We start from the raw sequence: 22,806 nt of genomic DNA, 5'->3' as shown, positions 1-22,806 counted from the left end.
ATCTAGGTTGCATGTTCCTTATGAGAATCTAATGCCTGATGATCTGAGGTGGAACAGTTTCATGCCCAAACCATCCCCCCCACGACCCCTACCATTCATGGAAAAATTGTCTTCCATGAAACCGGTCCCTGGTGCTTAAAAAACTTGGGGACCACTGCCTCAAAGAACTTCTCTATTGACACTGTCCCCTTGTACTTTCAGAATCAAGTATAACATAGTAATATCTTTTATGATTCAAAACCTTATGCTTTTTCTAAAATGACTATTTAATTTTAAAATCGCACATGTATATAAAAATGATTTTTTGGGGCCTGAATTAGTCTTCAAATTGTTCCAGGCTCTTCTCTTTATAAATGGAGTATCTTTGTAAACTATTAGTTGCTTATTCACCTGGATTATTGGTGGAGTAAAACCACCTCAAAAAATATAAACTCTTCATCTTTAGAGGTTGTATTAGTTTGCGTGTGTTGCTGTAACACATTAAAAAAAAGTGTCAGACTGGGTGGTTTAAACAACAGACATTTATTTTAAGTTGAAAGCTCTGGAGGCTAGAAGTCAGTGACTAAGATGCTGGAAAAGTCAGTTTCTAGTGAGGTCTCTCTTCCTGGCTTATACCACCAGAAGGGGCTGCCTTCTTGCTGTGTCCTTACATGGCCTTTCCTCTGTGTAGGCCGTGAGCTCTAGTGTCTCTTCCTCTTCTCGTAAGTTCACCAGTTCTTTGGGATCAGGGCCCCATCCATATGACCTTGCTTAACTTTTATTTCCTCTTTATAGGCCCTGTCCCATCACATTGGGTACTGGGGCTTCAAAATATGAACTTGGAACGGAACACTATTTCATCTGTAACATAGGTTTTTGTTTTTCTTTACCACAGAATGAAGTAAAAGTGTTTTAAAAAATACTTCCTACGTGATTTAGTCTATAAACAAGATACCTGGTTTGTTACAATCTTCTAAGATTCTAAAAATATCTTTGATACTTTTGAGGAGGGAGACATTTGAAATTACTGAATTCCTGTTTCTTCCACTCTGAAGTCACCATCCATTAAAATAAGGTTCTTATAAGTGAAGGAATTAAGCCTAAGAACTTGAAAATTCAAGTGATTTATATAATGGAGGAAGTACATCATTGTAAAAATTGACTTCCATGTGTATTTATTGTTATCTAGGAATACTGGGAATGTATTTGAAAATTAAGTTGAAGAAGATAATTACTCTTTTGGGTTATACCTGTTTCTGTTTACTGTATCAAGCCAATTCACATTTTGTAACACAATATTCTTTTACTTTGTGAATCCGTTGAGAGTGCAAACAGGGAAATGGCATATACTTAAGATTTTGGTAAACAGGAAAAAAAAATTCTGTATTTGAAATAATGCCAGCAACTTCTGCTCAGCCTAAGTCTGATAGATATATTTAATTATTGTCCTGTCTCCTTACCTGCCTTCTTTCTTTTTTTCCAACCCTTCATCAGCGACCCTGTGAGTAGAGTACATGTGAAGGTTGTGAGATTTAGGGCAGGCACTTTGGTTCATGTTGGGCTTTAAGAGATGCAGTGTGATACCTGGCTTCAGTTAATGTGTACCAGAAAGGTTGACTAAAGTCAACATTTGAGTGTTTTGTTCTGGGAGGTATTTGTAGGATATTGCTGTATTCAAATTGATCTGTGAAGTTGATAGACAAGAATATTGTGTTTATTTTGCATTATCTTGTATAACCTGCTTAATTTGCAGTTGTTCTGCCTCTACTGTGGCTGTATTACTGTTCATATAAAACAGATGAGTTATCTAATTATTTCAGTGTTCTTAACATTTACTATAAAGCAGTTTATTACCAAGTGTCTCCTTATGGCGGAAATGCTCCATTTTAGGATATTAAACATTACCATAGGCACTTAGAGTGCACAGGTTTCTGAGAGAGCCAGCCAAATGTGGGGGAACTGGCTTCTAAAGAGGGCTTAGCTACCTACTGTTTATGTGGTGAGCACTGTCCTAATACATTGTGTCACAATAGTTATACTGAAGAATTGCCAAATAAGAGAAAAGTAAAACCTATCAAATGTGAAGTGTATCCACATGCAGAGTAGCATATACCCTCCTGTCCGTGAAGGCAGCACCTGGATGGACATGAAACTCCGTCCATGCCTTCAACAGAGTTTTTGAATACCACTATGTTTTCAGCATTGTTAGAGTTACCAGATCATTAAATGGGTGTATTATAAAAGTCAATAAAGAAAAATTTGAAGTCAGCAGCTATTGTCAATCCCCTTAAATACCAAACCTCTTTTTATAACAATCATTTTGTCAGGCCATTTGGAAGGACAGAAGCATACAGATCATCTTTCAATTCATTTGGTGAAGTGAACATTTAAATAAATCATAAAGTTTTCAGTTTTGAAGGTTTAGTTCCTGTTAAAATGCTGGGAGTTGCCTATCTTTATTATTTACCTAGAGTTTCACTTTTTAGAGAACAAAAGATACATCTTTCTAATAAGGCTATTATATCTTATTGATAGTAGAAGTGTTTCAATCATGTCTCTTTTTATGAGTTTTTCCCTAATCAGCAAAATTATAGATTTTTTTTTTTTACCGGCTTTCTGCTATAATAGAATATTTTATACATTGGAGTTTATTATGCGCCATGAAAAAATATTTTAGAACTTTTACTTTTGAATACTTACAAAGATCTTGATTCCTACCTCTAGATTGTCAGCTGCAAAATGCTCACTATTGATTCCCAGATATTAATATGGATAGGCAGAAACTTAAGAGTTTCCTTATGGGAGACAAATCTAAATGGATCACTTAAAAAAAAGTGGTTGTTTTGTTTTTGTTTTTGTTTTTTGTTTGATTGTTTTTAACTGTAGAGTGATCTCTTAGAAACATGGGCTGTGGAGTCAGATAGACCCAAGACTACACTAACTCAGCTGTTTACCGTAACTGGGATGTGGTAAAGTTACTTAGCTTTCTGTGAAATGGGGCAAATACCTGCCATGTAAAGTTGTTAGAGGATTAAAAGTACTAGAGGGTATAATGTCAACCCAGCATATGGCAGGGACTATTAAGGAAATGTGTTCTTAAAATGGACAGTAAGTAAAAAAATGATCTATAACTTGTTTTACTTCTTAACTGCTCCTTGAAATTTAATTTCATGTTTATTACTATCTCCATTCACAACAAGAGAAATGGTCCGGCTTCAAACTGTACATTTTTACTATGTTGGGAAAATCTTTATTGAATACAAGATGGACTTACTTTCCTGATGATTTCATTAGGAAAGAATAAATTAACATTTACTCTTATTGTTGGATTTCTTAAAATATTTTCTGTACAATTGTAAGTGATAGAAGTTTGATTTTATTTGAATTGTACCTCCTGCAATTTTGCAATTTTAGTAAAGCCCAAACATATGAAAATACTAGGAAATAAGTCATTTGTCATTCAGTGGATTATAGTTAAGAATATTATTGCTACCTGCTATTAGTATTAACAAGATTATCAGCCCAAACCATATAAATTATTTAAGCATAAGAACAAATTTATATAGTCTAGATGATTTTTTTCAAAGACTATAATTATTTGAACAAAACAAGGAGATATAGTATGATTCTTAATGAGAATTCACTAAGTATGGGAATTTAAAGTATGATAATTAATTTTTTTTTTTTAGAGATAAGGGCTCGTTCTGTTGCCCATGCTGGAGTGCAGTAGTTTCATCAGAGCTCACTACAGCCTTGAACTACCAGGCTCAAGTGATCGTCCTGCCTTAACCTCCCAAATAGGCAGGACTCCAGGCGTGTGCCACCACACCTGGCTAAGTTTCCTTAAATTTATTTTTTGTAGAGATGGGTTCTTCTTACTATGTTGCCCAGGCTGGTCTTGGCTGCAAGTGATCCTCCTACCTCAGTGATCCTCCTTCCTTAGATTCCAAAGTGCTGGGATTACAGACGTGAGCCACCATGTCCTGCTGAGTGCTATTTTTAAAAAATATTACACACTGATAATTATATAAATATTTAAAAAATTTAAATAGTTCATTCAACTATGACCTTATTCTGTTATTTAATTCATAAACTTCAAAAGAGATGCAAAATTTTCCTTTATTTCAAGTTAGTGGTTTAACATTTCATAATTAATTGGTCCAAGAGAAAAAAATTTTTTCTCTATCTTCAGAAATGTTCTGTGAAAGTATTTATTTTCTAATAATTTTCATGCACATAAGCATAAAAATCAATACAATTTGGTCTCTGTCCCATGTATCAATAGCTATTTTGTATTAATTTTGAATATCTCTCAATAATTAATATATCTAAACTTGTTTTCAAGGTATTTTAGTACCCTCTATGAAATACTTTGGTTCCTTCTAAAAGTTGCTTCTTATTTATTGTATATGTGTTAGGTGTTTGTGGTTTTTTTATAGCAATTTTGCCTTTTCCTTGTTGAGTATGTAAACATCCAAACCATAACCACCATGGATTTTATAGACCTTAATTGTATACTTTTAAAATTATTACTATATATTGAGAAATCGAAACCTTTCCAGACTGCTTGTGAGAGTTTGTGCTCTGGATCATTATCCCTCTTTAATCTTTCTCCCGCTCTGTTCTGTTTCTTTTTAGAACCTGAGCTACCTGTAGTAATCTCACTGGAAAAATGTTTTCTTTAAAGATAAATAATGTATTTTCTATTCTTCTGTATAGCTAACAAATACTTACTAATTATCACGTGCAAGGCAGTGCGTTACACACTGCCAGGATCAGAATGTGGTAATATAAGGCAAAGTCCAGGCACAAAAGAGGGAGATACACAAATAAACTTCTAGTTCTGAGAAAGACCTTAAATCCCACTTAAGGATATCAGGGAAGACTTCACAAAGAGGAGGAAATAACAGAAGTGTGGAAGGGTGAATAGACTACTTGGGCCAGTGGGATGGGATATATGTAAAGTTACAGTGGGAAACTTTGGTGTGAAAGCAGAGATGTAAAGAGGGTCTTGAATGCTAAGGTGAGTTTCCTTCCCCCCAAAAGGCAGATGGGCCACTGAAAACTTTTGAACAATTGATATAAATGAGATGGAACAGAAGGGAAAAAGGTAGACATTGGAAAGACTGGTTTAGGGGGCTTTAGTATTATCATAGGTAAGAAAACATTCATTCTTCTGGTAGTGTGTTGACAGGTGTAAATGGGGCTATAATGAGAGACATTAAGAAGGTTATACTCTGGATCTTGAAATATTTTAGACTGAAGTATTCCAAGTTACAGAACTAGTCTTTCCCATTCACAGGGCAAAAGTTAATGGATACTCAGTTTTAAGGATTCCTTCAATGACAATTTTCTAAAACACTTGATTCCTACTACTATTTAGCCTCTGTTTTGTGTGTTTAGTTATTGTAAATTTAGCTTTCACTGTGTTTCTTGAATATGAATTCTAAGTATCTATCACCTGAACCAATTTAGAAACCATTAATCTATAGAACTTGACAATAGACTGAACTCGTTTTGGGGATGTAGAGGGACAGAGAGGGAAGGAGCAAATGGAGGGTATTTAAAAGAAAGTCAAAGATAGGTTTTTAATTTAGTTGTGGATGTTCACAAGAGTGCTAATATTGCCATCAGAAGTAAGGAGCTGCTAGTATTACTGATTTGTGGGAGGGGGAGGTGAAGTTTGGGATGGATTGGATTCGAAACACAGAGGATATCCATGGCATTATATTTAGGATGTAGTTATAAATTTGAGATGAGGTTTGGTAGAGATTCAGGCTGAAGACAGGTTTAATAGAAGAGTGAGGTAAGAGCTGAAACTTTGAAAATTGGTGAAAGATAATATGCCTAAAGTGGAACTGTTGAAAATATCCATTCTTTGTTAAGGGAAGTCTAAAGGAAAGAAATTCTATCAGATCTGTGATGGGAAAAGCAGAATAGTGCTGTGCAAGATGGGGAAGACTTTCAAGATTGACAGTATTGAAAATTTAGAGATATCTAAATGCCTGAAAAAAGTTCCTTGAGTTAAGTAATCCAGGGGTGAATAACCTTTGGAGAAAGCAGTTTTTATACAGCAGTCAATGAAGTAGCCATGTTATGTAATCTTTCCAATATTCCTTCTCTGAGTGCCAAGTTCTTGATTTTCTTTTTAGCTGAAACTATGTGTTGAGTCACTGTCTTCATTTGAGTAATCCATAATGATTTTCAAATCCTCTCCCTCAGAGCATAAAACTCATCTTCTGTAAATGTAGTTGTAATATTCTTTAAATATGTTACCTTAGACTATTTTAAATCAAAGCTCATCCAGGTATTAATATCATTTCCTCAAATGCACTGAAGTGATTTTCTTTAAAATGCCATCAGCAAACATACTTTCAAATGCCTTACTCGTAAGTCTTATATTTATTATAATTGGCATTACAGAGAAATGAATAATGAATTTCCTGTCATTGTCAGCTCTTCTTTCACACTTAGTGAAACTTAAAATAAGGCCTACTCTTTTAATAAAGATCCTTTAGAAAGCCCTTCAGAGTATTTGGGCCAACTGCATTTGCTGTTTCCGGTCTAAGAACCAGATGCATAGCCACTTTGGTTTTCATCTTCAGAGAATGGGGGTAAAGATAAACTAAGACTTTCCCTAGGTAGTAATGATGATTATAATAATTAAAAACTACAGCTGTTATTTGTCTTTTGTGTGCTCATTTCCGTGTGTGTGTGTGTTTGTGTGTGTATTTTTCTTCCTTGTCTTCACAGTGAGCCTTAAATGTAGGTGTCATTATTCCTATCTCATACAAGAGAGAACTGAGTCTCAGAGCATATAAATAGCTTGTCTGAGCTTCTTGACTTGTTAAAAACAGACCTGAGATTCAAATCCAGCTCATTGTTACTTTCAAAGACTATATTCTTTATATAGTCTATGCAGTTTTATGATGGGTCTGAAATTTGACCTGTAACACCTTTGATGGCAACTACTGACCCCAGTTTGGGAACTCAGTGCCTTATTACCTTCCTCCCTTTTCTACCAACTTGGAAAAAATAGATCACTACTTTTCATTTGTTTAAATAAACATATTGCCAGATGCCATTATTAAGTCAGTCATTCTTCTTTATATTTAATACTATTATATATATATTTAATCTTCACATCAGTCTGATGAGAGGTAGGCATATTTTCCCCCAACATTTTATTGTGAAACTCTCATACTCGCCACCTAGATTTGGCCATTAACATTTTATTATATTTATTTTATTACATATCTATCATCTGTCCATCTCTCTATCCCTCATCAATCCAACTTAATTTTTGAGGCATCTGAAAATATAGATGTCACTACACCTCCCTAAATGCTTCAGCATTTATATTGTGTAATATCTATATTAACAAGTTCAATATTTATGTATAATTTTTTTGATGTAAGTCTACATTCAGTTGCATGCACATATCTTAAAAATACATTTTCTGAATTTTGGGAAATGCATATACCTGCGTAACCCAAATACCTATCAAGATACAACCTATTACTACTGGTAGGTGCCTCTTTTTCTTCTCATTTTTTAGATGAGGATACTGAAAGAACAGAGAGGTGAAATTATCTGCCCAAGGTTACGCTGCTAGTAAGTGGCAAAGCTGGAATTCAAACTCAGGCTGTCTGGCTGCAGGGTTTGTGCTCCTAACCACACCACCACACTGTCTGTAGATGATCCTCACATGTTTGGGTGTCCTTTTACATTCGTGTGCATGAATGCACTGTTTATTTTTAATGTAAGTGTGTAGACACAGAAGTGGTACCCTGGGTTTAGTGAGAGTAGAAATGCTGTTCTAGCAACGCATCAGTTCCTAGCAAGAGGTTTATGGCAGGAGAAATTAAGAGGGATGCATAATATGACAGATTCCCTTCGTTGAAGTAGTAGGGTGAATCTCTATGTAATAGCTCTGTCTTAACTGGCATCCTTGATTAATGTTTCCACACATATCAGTGAAGTGATAGTGAGTTTTCTAATGACGACACTGAGGCTCAGGAAAATCCTCAAGTACCACTTGAGCAATTAACGGTAAATTATGTTCAGTATAGCTTTGTATTAAGCATTTTTGCTCTTTTATAATTAGTAGAAAATTGTTCATCTGTGTGTGATATATATAGTATCATTCATCTTGATATCTCAGACTCTGAAATAATATAATTGACTAATTTGGAATTTATAAGTTAAGAAATGTATAAGGTTTTTAATAAAGAAATTTGTAACGGAATTATTTGACTTTTCCAAATAAATTGCATGAAGATTTAAGTATTGGAACAGTTTATATTAAGACTTTTTTCTGGTTTGCAATACTTGGGTGGCCTGATGAAAAGAAATTATTCAACTTTAGTATCTTTCCTGCATTGTGTTCATACCACTCATATCCTAAAAGTTGACCAGTACTTTTTGTTCACTTCTTAAATGATGAAAAAGAAGCCATCATGTAATTTTTTTTTTAATTGTAAGTATTGTGCAAAAAGCATTAAAAAAATTGCATGTAGCTCACAAAACCTAGCCAGTCACTAGAGGGCAGAACAGTACTATACTTTAGGCCTTATTTGAAAATTTCTGGTTTAAAAAATGCTGAACATGATGGAAAATATATTGATACACAGTTGAATAGAAATTTCTTTGTGTTCTTATTGCCTTATTTTGCTGTAAAATCCAATAACCTGCTTATACTTTTATCAAAGGAGCTTTTCTGGCAATTCAATTGAATGTTACTAAAAGGGCATGATTATTTAGAAGAGTGTAAGTGCCCCTCAAAAGAAAATACTCATGCATACAAAGAGCAATACATTTCATAATTTCTACCCTATGAAGTACCCTGAAATTGGATTGCAGTGTAGACTTTAGGTGAGACATTGTAAGAGAGAACAAGTAGTTTTGAGCACCAGTTCTTTACTAGTACTTAGCTCTAAGAATTCATTGAAATGCAGAACATTGCTTTATCTTTCCAGTCAGCTGAAATGTGTTGAATCATTAAGACTGAAATTACAAAGTTGTAGAAGCAAATAAACTAACTCTAGCCCTTTTAAAAAATTTTTGTCAAGTGACTGTTCACTTAAGTTCATTTCTGTTCTAAATTTTTTATCATTCCGATATTTTTATTCAGATTTATTTTTTTCTGGTATATCTTAAAAATACCCTAATGAGTAGCCTGAGTAATTCAATGTCCCATAAAGTAGAAAAATTTTGTCCTTTATTATGTTTATTTGAATTTTATTTTACAAAACCAGTTTGGATTTCTATAATATTCTACTAGGGACTACATAGGATATCAGAAAAAGCAGTGGATTTTGGAATCAGAAAATTTGGGGGCCTCGATTATCATTTATTTGCTTGTGTCTTGGGCAAGTCACATTACCTCTCTGACCTTCATTTTCTAAACTGGAAAAAATACTTCCTTATTTACAGCTGGGTTGTTTGGAGGATTGTGTGTGTAGATGTATCTCCAAAGATGAAACCCTGTGAAGATGAATTTTAATGGGTAAAGTTACAAGCTCAGAAAAACCATGGCAATAACTTCAAAATGGTTGACTGTATCACAGATTTAGTAACATGAGGGCACATATTACATGAGTAAATAGTACCAAAAATGTGGTTTCAAAACCAAAATCCAAGTTCAGATTGCCAACTTCCTCCTGTCTGATTTCTCTGGCTGCTTAATCTCTCCGTTAACTTCTGACTCTTTTGCTCCTCTCAGCTCTTTATTTCTGTCCTCTGTTTATTTCCATGTTTCCTCTCTCTGTGTTTCTCCTGACTGTCTCTGGTCTCTCTCTGTGTTTTTCTTGTCCCAGGCACCCTCAGGAAGACCCCAAGCCTCTAGCAGTACCTGGTATCATCTCCAGCATGTTATAGATGTGGAGGATTCACTGGGATATTGAGAAATACCAGAGGCGAATTGTTCCACTGTAGTAAGTCATTCAGCATTTGTTAAGTGACTACTGTTCACGCAGCATAGTCAGTGGTCCTTTTGAGGAAGAAGAATTTGTTAGGACACAGGACAGAAGAAATAAATTTGTAAACTCTTGTCAGTGGTTCTTGCAGGCTAGACAAACATGCAAATGAAAACAACAATGACAAATTAAAAAGCTGACAAATAATCATATAAACGAATTGTGTTTTATGTGTGCTGACGGGTCCTAGGGTTAATGGAGTAGAGAAAGCCAAGTGATATTAATCAGATTTCCTGCATGAGTTTAAAATTAGGTTTTGAAGTACATTTGGAAGAGAGATGAGGAAAAAGAGAGTGGAAGTGAGTAATTTCTGTGGGGCTTGGCAAGCCTTTTTGCTTCCCTATGAGTGAATCCCTGACAGTGGGGGATAATGAAATGAAAGTGCTAAGTTTCAGCCTACCAACAGCTAACTTTACTTCCAGTCTTAGAGAAATTCCAGTTATGAAAAGAAGTACAGCCAAGTTGAGACTTTCCATAAACATAATTGGGATCCGCTGCCAGTTTTAGAATTTATAGGGTTTAAGTGTAAATTGTGATTATATGAAGTAATAAAGAAGTACTATGACATAAAATTGATACAGACCATTAGAACATGATTCAGGGATGCATTCTAAATAACATAAACTGAAATAATAAGCTGAAATAGAACAAGTCTGGGTTTTTTGTTTTGTTTTGTTTTTTGCATTAGAAATTTATTTTCGCTGTTGTAGTTTTAGACAGCCCTACCTAGTAGATGCGTGGTTTTCACATTTGGGTATCAGAGTTGGATATCATTTGAATCCCAACTATGCTAGCTTTTAAACGTTGGGCAGTCTACTTCACAGTGCTGAATCTCAATTTCCACATGTGTAAACTAACGCTGGAAATATTCACCTCAAAGAGTGATGTGAATTAAGAGATAATTTTACGGAGTCCTGAGTACATGCTAGGTACTTGCTACTTGCGAATACTTAAAAATACCTTTAAAATAGTTTGTTAAGTAAATATAATGTTATTTCTGAGAACTTTTTAAAAGTAAGAATGCTATCTATACAAGAATGTTTGTATATACAGAAAATGCTATAGATACAAGAATATTTATTGTGCATGGATATTAATGACCCCTTTATACCTTCTAATAAAACATATTAGAAAACTGAGTTTCACAATGATAACAGGTATAATGTCACAATACTGAATTACATATTAGAAATGGTGAATTAGACTCTCTGTATGTCCCTATGGTGTGCAAGCTGAATATGTGCCTTTAAACAAAAAAATTTATTAACTTGAGAAATAAGTTTGTGGCTATAGTCAGCACCCTATTATGCTACCTTCTCTACCATTATCTGTGTTTATAATTCTGCAGTCATATCTTTAGAATCAGGATGAATCTAAACTATGATAATTTCTTTTTGCTACCCTACACAAAAATACTTATACTATGTAGGTAAGGCACAAAGAATAGCATTAACACGAATAACTGAGAACCTACCACTAGTTTGAGAATAGAACATTACCAGTTTCTTTGTAGCCCACTGTGTGCCCCACCCAGATTCCATTGCCTCTCTTTACCCCCTCACCACAATCCTTAATGTTGAGTTTATTACTTCTGTGTTTTTCTTTGTCATTTTTCTCATACTTATGTACCCCCTACATTAAATTTTGCTTGTTTTAAAATTTTATATAAATAATACTACATGTTTTCTTCTGCAACAACTATTTTTCCTGCTCAACATCATATTTATGACTCATTCCTGCTTGTCTTTGTAATTCATTTATCATCATATATGTATAATCTTTTATTGTATGAAAATACTGCAATTTATTTACTTTCTTTTAATGGCTATTTAAGCTGTCTTTCTTTTCTTTTCTTTTTTCTTTTCTTTCCTTTTCTTTTCTTTTTTCTTTTTGTCATTAGAAATAAAGCAGCAGAGGAAAAGTTGTTGAGTCCTGTATATGCCCTCTTTATGTACATATTATTTCTTCAGGATATATGTTCAGGAGCTGAACTGTTAGGTGATAGGGTACGCCAAACCTGAAATTCCACAAGATAATGCCACGTGGATTTCCATAGAACTTATTACATTTTATACTCCTACTAACAGAATGTAAGTATTCTCTCTCTCTGGCTTCTATAGTTCTTTAAAATTACTAGATTTTTGTTTGATATATTCACCATATCTTTATGAATGATACTTTGCATGAATATGACTATATCCAAGCAGAAGTTTAAAAATGGAAAAGATTTTTGAGTTTGCCTGTAAACATTTTAACAAAAACCCTGATGACCCTCATTTTTTAAAAGTTAGTTTTACTCTTTGTGGAAGCTGCTTTTATTTTTCTGTTTCCCAAATTGTCACTCATACCTTTTCTCAAACTCATTTAAATCTAGACATCCTGAAATAGCTGGATCTGTGTGCTTACTAAATGTTTTGCCTCCAGAAAACCTTATCATAAGAATAAATGTTCTCTTGCGATAAATGAAAACTGTCAACTTTTTCTGACTTCTAAGAAACAGTTTTTGCAGAGAATGTACATTTCTTTTCTTTTCCCCCTAATTCTTGTTCAGATAGAGAAAGAGTGACCCACGGAGGACTATTTGCAAGCTGCAGAGCCTTGATCAACCCATGTTTTGTTCTGTATTGCAACAGTTCCAAAAACTTGAGTAAATAACTCACGTCCCCTTTTCTGTCATTCACCCTCTTTTGTTTTCGTTAGCCAATGATTCTTTTGGTATCTGATATTTGTACACACTGTTCCAATTTTAATACCAAAAATTCCTCCTAATCTTGTAACGGGTACTTCGTGTTTTAGAATTTTAGTTGACTAATCTCAATATTTTGTCTTTTGTCAAGCTTGCTGTCACTACTACACATATCTTCTGCAGTTTCCCAGGAAATATACCAGGATCTATCCTATTTCCTGGTACTTATTCAATGGATATTTATTGAATGTAGAAAGGAAAGATGTAAATGCAGTCAGCACTGAAATGCCTTTCCCCTGCTTAGCTACAATAATTTCCCTAAAAGCACTAGGCCAAAATCATGAGTACTGTAAATAGTTTTGCTAGTAAGTAGCTTTGTTAAACCATAGCCAGTCATTTCTTCTTGAGCTTTACTTTACTTTTTTTTGAAAAATTAGAGTGTTAGACCAGTGATCTGTAAGATTCCTTTTGACACCACAATTTTGTATTCTATCTTCTAATTGAAATGAAAAACACTTTGTCACTATTTGTCTGGGCACCACTACCAGGGTCTGAATCTATCTGCCTTACTGGGCTTTAGGCCCATAACTGTGTCACAGCAACCTGCCAGTTATTGTCTCATAACCCAGCAAATGGGGGCATACATTGAACTTCTCTTCCTCTCTTTGTTCTTTAGGGTTGATTTGTTCTAGTATAAAAAATGCCTTTGGCTTCCCGATTTCATTTATCAGGCAACCCAGGCATTGTTCAATGCTAATGCTTGATTTCTGCAGCCTTGCTCCTTCTTCTTTTCCCTCAACCCTACAGCCATGCCCAGGGCAACTCATCCTAACCTTTGTTATTTGCTATACAGCATAACCCCATGTCTTTTCTCACACTCTGGTTACCATCTTTGAGTCAGTATTGGTTCTTTCTGTTGGGCTTTTCCTTGAAGTCAGTGAGTCTGTCTGTATCTGGTGCTGAAGGCAAGTTGTTTTTTCCTTTCTGTTGTGGTTCCTCTGCTTGGGACGCCTCAACTCCAGGTGAATGGTGAGTGAGAGCCTGACTTCTTTCCTTGCTACCTTCATGTAGTCTTTCCATTACTATCGCAGGGAATCGCTAAACCACTTTCAAGGAGTTATTTGACTCCAGATTCTCACATGACTAATATTTCGTCAATGTGTTACTGGCCCTGGATTCATCTTGAGTACTTTTGAACTCTGCACCAAAGGCAAAAGATGCCAGAAATCATGCTACAGTGGGAAGGGGAACCAGCTTCCTTTGAATTCTCTGTAGATTGTAACCATGGCCCAATCACTCCTGAGGGTGAGCGGGTGACTGGTGAGCTTTGTATTTGGTCTTTAACCAAGGTCAAGTATAGACTCTTCCTGACCTTTATTCAGCAATACAAACTGTGTACATTTCTGTTGTGCTTAGCCAGTGGACATGTTTCTCTCATGATGTTATAGATCTGGTTTTGAAGATTCCATTTAAGTCTTGCAACTTTTAGTGTAAGATGAGAAAGCAGGAGAAAACTTTTACAACTAAAAAAGAAGGAAAAAGGGGGAAACTTTTTTAGTGAAGGATTTATTTTTAATAACACTAACTGAATTCTGATTCAAATTTGGAAGCTTAAAAATTGTGAGTTTTTAAAATGTCAAATTATTTGTTATTGAAAGCCTAGCTGTTAACCTGCTACCCCCAGCCTCCAAACACATAAAACACCCAAGATTCACTGGGCTATCCAGCCATGAGGCACAAGAAACCAGACTATCTGTGAGAATTCACCCCTCCTAACTAACTGCTTACTTGACAAAACTCTTAAGGAAACGTATTATACCAAATGTTCTGTTCGGAGAAGCAGTTAATACCACCCTATCTCAAGAAGAACAGATTACTTTTTGTTCCTCAGGAATTCAAGGAGAGAAACATTCTGTTATGCTTATCAGGGAAAAAATGGGAGAAATTACCTCACATGAAAACTTTACTGATTGGAGAATGTTCATTCTAACTATTATTATAATGTGTCTTTGATTAATGTAAAAGTCTTGACCTGTTAAGTATTCACATTAATATTTTATATTATCAGTGATAAAAGTTTCTTTTGTAGTATTAATTCACTTAGTATTTTATTAATTTAGACAGGCTTGAAAGTGCTTCATAAAACCTACCACACTCATTTAGTATTCTCATTTTGATTTAATGTCTTGTCTTCTGAAAGCCATATATTCTCTAATGATTTAAGTTGCAATGAATATTAAAAATAAACTATTATTAGTAAAATAAGTTGGACCATCCTTCAATACAGTAGAAAAGTTTATAAATATGTGATATAAAATTTTCTTTCTGAGGATGCTAGGAAATGCATTTATAATAGATTCTGCATTGGATGGGCTTAATTTGGAAAAGGTTTTATAAATGCTAAATTAAGAATAAATTTTGAACTACATATATTTTACTCTTATAGCATGTCTATTATACAGTAAAGTTGGTAATAAATATAAAAGTAAGCTCAATGTTGAGGTTTATGTAATTATTCAAGGAAGCATTCTAAAAATAGATTTATCTATATTATTAGAAAGTATTTTATTAAAATAGTTTTGAATAGTTTCATTCAGATTTAGGTCTTGCTTGAATAACAATATTCATTTTGTCTTGTAGTTTGTATTTGAAATTTAAAAAGTAAAATATTTAAATGGATCTGTAATTTTGATGAAAAAGAAGGGAGCAATGAATCTGTTTTCTTGAATGTTTTCTAGTGTATTACCATTTATTTATCTTAGCTATAAAAATATACATTTCCAAAAGCCTGACTAGGTTTTATTAAATCTGAAAAATAAATCGCTGATTGTTTCTGTAAAAACAATGGAACAGAAAGTAGAGCAGCTGCACTTTAATATTAATACTTATTTTGAGGAATTGGGACCCTTCTAGGAAGCTCACCTACATATTATGTTGTTGAAGATTTCTAAATATGGTTTTCTTCTTCTATGCACGTGCCAAACTGTTTTCTCCCAGCAAATCTTACTCAGAATCTGTGAGCTTCTTTTGTGCTTAGCCAGTGGACACTACTCCTTTTTCTTGTGCTAGCCAAGCACTGTGTCTCATTTGAATGATGACATTATTGCACTTATGTTAAGGTCTGTTTTGAGCTTAGAGGAGTCTTGGCTGCCGTTTTCATCCATTTATAGTTATTTCCTGTTACTTAACCCCTACACAGCACATATAGATGTGTGTTTGTTATAATCAGGTTGATGGCAGTGTTATTTCTATGAGCCCGGAGCTGCCCAGTAAACATGGGGCTTGTGTTTTCATCCCTTAGTAACCAGCTACCTGCTAAGAACCACTCTGGACCTAGGAAAGTTCGTGCTCTGGAACTCTGAGTCAGAGAACTAATAGAGCTCAGTGCCAAGGCAGGAGTGGGTCTGATTTTCACTGAATGGAGTCATCCAGTCAGCTGTTCCTTCAAAATTAAAGCTCATGGAGACAGCCTTTCTTCTGCACTCATTGGAGCTTAATCAAGGATTTATTTGAGTACGTTTCCTTTTCTTTCAATCTTTAAAAAATGTGCCGGAGACTTTTGTTGATTTGTTTGAAATTATTTGCATTTAAAAGGCTTCCAAGACAGTTTTCACGCAAAGGTTCTGGCTCTTATTTTTTGTACTTACTATGGTTGACAAAATCATGATGGGACTGTGTTCTCCTTTTTCTTGATTTATGCTATTATGGCAACTTCAAAGACAAATAAGGGAGACACCTACTTTTTCCCATCCCCCTCCCACATTCAGAGGTTAAAGTTAAGGATGAACCATGGAGGATGTTAACTTCACAGATTTAAATCTACGGTCTTCAATGGGAACTTTAAGACTCCTTGCCTATAATTAAGAGGCTAGCGATGATGATGATGATGATGGTGATGTGAATGTTTCTGAAGTAGAGGTACAATAAGAGGCTGAGTCACAGATTTAAAATTATCATTTGAGATAATAATAGAATAGTGTCACAAGGCAGTTTATGGCTCATGCTGTAGAAAGTTAAGAATCTAGAGGAAGAAGATGTTATTTTGCTTAGGATCATATTTGACTTGCATCAAGAGGAAGAGAGAAGGGCCGTTTTAAATAAGGGATCTCTGGACAAATGATAAGAGGCAAAAAAGCACTCCATTGCAGGGAGCTGGGCCTTGAGTAAATCTTCTGGAATATAGTAAAAGGCAAAGGAAGTTTGAGGCCAGGTTTTGAATATGTGGGTGGGGAGTGAAGTGGGAAGGGGCACAAAAAAGATGCAGAATACCAAACTAAGGAATTAAATTCTAGGAGTAGACCATAAAGGGCCACTGAAGGGTTTGATTTCACGGAGTGAAAACCTCAAAGCATGATTCTAAGTAAATCTGGTACAGATTAGTTTGAATGGAAATTATCACTTAGGAACTGCTATAGTTATCTCTTGGGTTGAAGTGGTGCCAAAGGATTTGAAGAGGGAAGGAAATGTGCATTTTTAACAGTATGTATACAAGGCAGCATATATGAGGTACTCTAAAAGGGATTTTTCACATTTATTGTCTGTTTCTGTTGTAACTATCCTGTGAAGTAGGCCCTAGTCTACTTTTACAGATTAATGAACAGAGGTCCTTAGGTTAGATAACTACTAGTAGTCAAAAGTCATAGCCAGGCCTGACTGCCAAGTCACCAAACCTTTTAACACCCCTGCTCTGATTTCATGAGCATGGAAATGGAAAACAGATAAACTTTTTAGTTCTTATTTCCAAAATATTACTTTACTAGAAATTATGAAATGGATCCCAATTAGGGTTATATTCGTACATATTTTTATATCTATTCTTTCGTGTATATTAGTATACCGGAGTTTGAATCAGATGTTATGTATTAGACTTAGCTAATTAGATTTAACTATTTCTTATTCACAGCATTTGAGGAAATGCACTTTAAATTCAGAGAAAATGTCAGTTAATAAAAGAGATCACTAATACATTTTTAATATATCACCTTAAAACATACAGTAAGAGAATACATTTTCTACCAAATAGTAATTTTAGTATATTAAGAAATGAAACTAATGTCTTAATATTCAAGAATAAAAATGAGATTTGTTAAAGGATATAAAATTACAGCGAAATAGCAGGAATAAGTTCTAGTGTTATACTACTGTAGAATAACTGTAGTTAACAATAATATATAGTTTCAAATAGCTACAAGGAAGATATTGAGTGTTCCCAACAGGGAGAAGTGATAAACGTTTAAGATGATGGATATGCGATAATTACCCTGATCTGATTACTATACCCCATATGTATTGAAATAGCAACACCCTAAATATGTATAGCTGTTATATGTCAATTAAAAAATAAAATAAAAAATTTAAAAAGAATAAAAAGTATAGAATAAACAGGAATATTTAGAAAAGAAGAGTTTAGGTTACTTTATTCATTGACAGCTAGAAAACTTTTTAGTTTCATATTTGTATTACAAATATAAAAATGTTTAATACACTTGACTGGATTAATAACAAATACTAGAGGGAAGCTTATTTTTTAACGAGAGGATCACTTTAATGAATAATAATTATTTTACAGATGTTTGAAGAAGTAGGTACTGACACCCAATTAATTGCCCACTACCAACACCAACAACATCTCCACCTCTGCACTCCCTGCACAAGACATTCTGAGAGGTTGGTGTTTGTTTTTAATTGATGTTAGCTTTTTATAATTTGCCGCTTTTTTCTAAAAACAATTTTTTTTAAATGTGGCTAGTTGAGGAATATCTGTTAGTTGTGTTCTGAGATTTACATAGATCAGATTGCTGTTTCATCGTTAAACATGTTAAATGGATCCTTTCTGTTGAGCATTTTTAAAAACTTTTTTGGAGGATTCTGATTTTTTTTTCATTGTACAACCTGCGCCTCCTTCAGTAAAAATAGTTTTGGGTTCACAAACAAGAAGCAGCTGTCTTAAATATGTTCATTGACTCAGCCGAGTGTCTGCAGTTGCCCAACAAAAGTTATTTGATTTTGGGTAGTGCAAAGAAATCAAAATAAGCATTCAGATTATATTTTGGCTGCTGTAATAAGAGCTGCTGTCTGTAACTTGAAGATCAGAAATCCACATGTAGTGTATTTTTATCTTAAAATTTGTAGAGATTTAAGCCTAAACACCACTGAGACTATTAAGAGAGCTTAAGTGATAGAGCTCAGTATTTCTTTTGAATTATTTTTCTGATCCTCAGAGGAAAACATTGAATCTTCATTTCAAGATTGACTTAACAAGGGCTACATCTCAATGTTATTCACAAACTGAGAAAAAAAAAATCATAATTTTATGTGTATTATTTGTTGAAACTAAGTGAATGCTTTAATTCACTGAAGAAAGTCAATTCAAAGAATGATATGGACAAGGCCAGAAACATATGGAGAAATATATCTCAAAAAGACTTTTCAGAATTGTAAAATTGAGCGCAGCAGAATAAAACAATTCACACATTTTATTAGACCCATATACACTGCAGACTCATTGCCTCCTTGAGAGACTGTTGCTGTAAATATGTAGGGAGCAAAAGAGTGTTGATGAGTCTCTGACTTAACTAAATATTCATAATGGATTAGCGTGCTGCAAGAATAATGACCACACGAATGCAGGCTAGTTTTAGGATTCTGTTTTCTCAGATCCTTTTTGAAAAATCTTACATCTTCAAAGTCTCTACTTGTGATTCTTTATCTCAGACAGTTACAGAAAGATCAACATGGTTTAGAAAAGTCCTAAACACCAAATTTTAACCAGTGATAAAATGAATTTTAGAAGTTTTGATATCCACATGTAGTGTATTTTATTTGAAACTTGGAGACAAATTAGAAAAGGATATCTTCTGTTTGATAACTTTCTAATGAGGCATAATCTTATGTCTGGACTGTTAAATTGAGAATTAGAGCAAATGTCTTAGAGTCACTTGTATGAGACCTTAAGTATCTCTTCACCTTAGCTCCCCAAGTGTAAAATAACTATGTTAATTATATAACTCTTAGTGCAGGTTATTTGAGAAAAAGTGTTCTTATCTTCAAATCACAATCTACAAAGTAAGTATTGAGAGGATTTGACCTATTAGGAGAAAGGTCCTGGCTATTTTATAACCCTGTGATACAAAGTGATATTTTGAGTTAAAGGGGATCTAGAATAATATGACTGCAGTGTTCAAGCATAAGTTGAATGTGGCATTTTGTGAAAAGAACCTATGTTGGAAACATTTTGTAGTTGAGGTAGAAAGTGTGTATTTTTGAAGCTGTGTTGTACTATTGCCAGTTCTTCAAGATAACATCTCCTAATAAGTATAAGGTATGAATTATTTAGAAGCTGAAGGAAGGAATGGTAAAAGAAAGCAACCAGAATAGAGGAAGAGTATCAAACTAGGGTATATTTTTATTAAATAGTGGAGTCCATTGGAGTACAGTGTGCTGAAATATCAGGATCTTAGAATAAGTATTTAGTTCTCGTATATTCTTTTGCCTTTTGTTTTTAAAGGGCTGGCATAGCCGTGGGTGCTCACTACATTTACTTTGAATGTGGAATGACTGTTGGTCATTTTAATGAAGTAAATTTTAATGAAGTAAAATTTTTATCCTTTGTGAAGAGTGTCACGATTTACTTTTTTAAAAATTAAATAAACTTTGGTTGGCTTTAGAATTGTTAGTCTTTCTCAGTGATAAATGAAAATGAAAAATTAACCCCATGAATGACTTGGTACTGGCCCCAGCTCTTTCATCTTGAACAAGTTCCAGGACCTTGAGAAAATTTCTTAATTTTGTCCTGAATTTTCTTGTCTTTCAGTAAGGGAGTTAAGTTGGATAATCTCTGAAGTATGTTCTGACTTCCATAATTTTGTGATTTTGAATGAAGTAAAGTAGGAGTTCAAAATGAGTAGAAGATTATTCCTAAATCAAGTTAGATGAAGTTAATAAGAGTTATTAACAAGAGTTTCACGATAACAGACTTTTGATAATAAAGAAAAGAGATCAAGTGTCAGAGAAAACGTTCCTTGTAGTAGAAATGGTTTCAGGAGTTGCAAAACCGTATATGGGATGTAATGACAATTAGATTTGTTTGATTAGGGCAAAGAGTTTTTCTTGGGGTATGGTAGTGAGTTTTCCTATTATATTAATAAAGGCTCAACAATTTCTAATAGCCATTTAAAATCTGTTTTTAAGAAAGCTTTAATCTACATTTTTTAATGTAGATTAAACCCAGCATTTCGGCTTCTGTACCTGTTGCCTACCCCAAAAAACCTTCACAGGAATCATATTATTTGTTTCCTTTTTAACAGTTGTATAGTTCCCCTGAAAAATTCAGGGCATAGACAAAGATAAACATTCCTAGACTCTCAAAGAATGAAAATAATACTGATTAAAAGTATGCCTCCTTACAATAAAGTTTTCTGTTTTATAAATTGCTGCTTATTAGAGACAACCAGATAATTATTATAGTAGGACCCATTTCAAATTTTTTCTTAGAAATTTCTCTTATTCTGGATAACATTTGACTACTGTAAACTCTTGAAAATTACCATAAAATACTACCCGTAGAACTGTTTTTAAAATGAAGAAGCCCACTTGTTAGAAATACATTTCTTCATGTTTAAACACATACCTTTTCTACATTTGGAAGTCCTGTTTCATGTAAAACACACATAGAGCAGTTTGACAACACGTCCTTGTGACAGTCTTCAAGTATTTTATTTATATTGGTGGACAGACGTGAACTGTTCTTTACAGAGTGGTATGGCCACAAAATGTAAAGTTAATCACTCTCTTTAGAAAAAAAAAATGCATCCAAACTTATATATGATATAATTTGACCCAAACCATTAATAATACTTTTGATGATACATTTTTCAAGGGAAAAGAATGTGTAAGTCATCTATAGTCCCTTAAAAATTAGAAATACATGTCAAAGGAGCCTGAAAAACACACTTGTAAATATCTTTGGAAATTCTGACTATGTAACTAATACTAAAAACTGCCTTTTGATTCTTCTCGATTCTTTTAATAAGTACCATAACGCCTTCGAGCCAGAAAGGTGTGTCTGAAGGTTCTAACACACACATTGTAGAATTCCTAAGTCATTGTCTTACTACCCTTCTAATTTTTGACAGATTATTCCTAGCGTTTAGCAGTAACATAAAAAGACCTCCTTTGTATTGATTTTAAACTTTTATATCACCTTGGAAGTTTTAGACTAGAAACCCTTGCACTAGTAATGACTTTGGGACTCTGGACGTTTAGCTGGATGACTGATCCCAGTGTATCATTGCCAAGTGAAGGGAAGACATTGAGGCGTGCGATGCGTTGAATTGCTTTGACTCACTTCTTTCCCCTGGCAGTGGTTGCAGCCTGGCGGCAGCAGTACCAAATCTGTGTACTTGCACGTTTGAAAGCTGCTTTTCTTAGGCTCCCACAGCAGTTTGTATAGAAGAGGAGCCAAAGTAAGACGTCTAAAGAGACTTTCTCAAAAGCAATTCACATGTGATCTTACAAAGAACTCCTTTTAGATTTGGTCCTATCACTACACTCCTCAGACTTCTGTTAAAGCCTTTGCTAAGAGGTAGTGTTAGGGCAAGGCCTGGTAAGTTCTATTGTGTTGAATTTGTTGCAGAGTGTTTTTAAGAAATAACAGGCTTAGAGTAATTTAGAGTGTAGGGGCCAGCCATCTCCAGATACGAAAGAGGGAACCTGATATTGAGAGGTTAGGTGATTTAGCCAAGACATGTTCCTGCTTACAGAGTCCAGGTTTTCAGACTTCCACTTATGTGTGCATTTATCATGTCAGAATATGATTATGAATAGTAAGAAGTAAGTCGCAGAAGAATAACAGAAAGGACATTTTAACTATACCATAAAAGTTAAATGGTGTCAACTGCCATTAATCTGATAGGAAGATCCAGATTAAAGTTTCAGACCCTGGAGACTGGAATGGGTTCAGAGCTAAAATAATGTATAGTGTATCTATCCTTACTCTGTGAGATGATGAGAGGCAAAAGATGGCAGTTTTGAGGGAAATCAGAGCTTTTCTTCTCAAATCCTGAGGGTTAGTTTGTGAACTTCTGTTTATTGGCCATCGTATTTTGAGCACCTGCGGAGGAAATGCTGCTCCCTCAGCCTCAGCCAGCTTAAGGACTGTGCTGA

At 34.3% G+C, this 22,806-nt stretch overlaps 1 protein-coding gene across 16 annotated transcripts in view; it reads left to right on the top strand.

Moving 5' to 3' along the window:
* The window catches only part of BBX (BBX high mobility group box domain containing), a 273,907-nt gene that overhangs the window by 123,039 nt on the left and 128,062 nt on the right, over window positions 1-22,806 (top strand). For 2 of the 16 annotated variants that reach the window (XM_050781987.1, XM_050781991.1), the window contains one exon: window positions 18,212-18,309. The exons of 12 other annotated variants lie outside the window; for them this stretch is intronic. The gene's annotated coding sequence lies outside the window, so the exon portion shown is untranslated. Of the gene's footprint in view, window positions 1-9,797; window positions 9,915-18,211; window positions 18,310-22,806 lie in introns of all 16 variants that reach the window. 2 more of the 16 variants (XM_050781984.1, XM_050781989.1) reach the window with 1 other exon arrangement.

Source organism: Macaca thibetana, chromosome 2 (genome assembly GCF_024542745.1).
Source record: "Macaca thibetana thibetana isolate TM-01 chromosome 2, ASM2454274v1, whole genome shotgun sequence".
NCBI lineage: Eukaryota > Metazoa > Chordata > Mammalia > Primates > Cercopithecidae > Macaca > Macaca thibetana.
Note: the sequence above shows the minus strand (reverse complement) of the source record. Positions and strands in the feature narration are given on the sequence as shown.